Source organism: Penaeus monodon, chromosome 19 (genome assembly GCF_015228065.2).
Source record: "Penaeus monodon isolate SGIC_2016 chromosome 19, NSTDA_Pmon_1, whole genome shotgun sequence".
Lineage (NCBI taxonomy): Eukaryota > Metazoa > Arthropoda > Malacostraca > Decapoda > Penaeidae > Penaeus > Penaeus monodon.
Genome location: NC_051404.1, coordinates 6,486,726 through 6,487,060, shown reverse-complemented (window position 1 = coordinate 6,487,060; position 335 = coordinate 6,486,726). Strand labels below are relative to the sequence as shown.

Below are 335 nucleotides of genomic sequence, written 5' to 3'. Positions count from 1 at the left end.
CACCAGCATCAAATTATAATATTACAACGATACCAATATCAGTACAGAGATACAAATGCACAGACCTAAGAATTTATATCTGAGTTCCCAAATGTAATTAGATGATAAGCTTGATACAGAAATGAAAAAAAATGGAAAAATGAATATTTCGAGGCAGCCGGGGATGGAAAAAAAAAGTTAGATGGGAGAGCGAGAGAGCAACAAATTGCAAAGAGAGATTGTCAGAAAAAGGTTATCGACACTTAATAGAGTACGGTAGAGATGCTCACAACAACCCTTTTTCTTTTTTATTCTGTAAAAGTTTGTAATATTCAATTTTAATTCTGGAACGTCTT

The 335-nt window shown here is 33.1% G+C and overlaps 1 protein-coding gene across 1 annotated transcript in view; it reads right to left on the bottom strand.

Moving 5' to 3' along the window:
• The window catches only part of LOC119585321 (organic cation transporter protein-like), a 46,543-nt gene that overhangs the window by 21,116 nt on the left and 25,092 nt on the right, over positions 1-335 (bottom strand). The gene's annotated exons all lie outside the window — the stretch shown is intronic.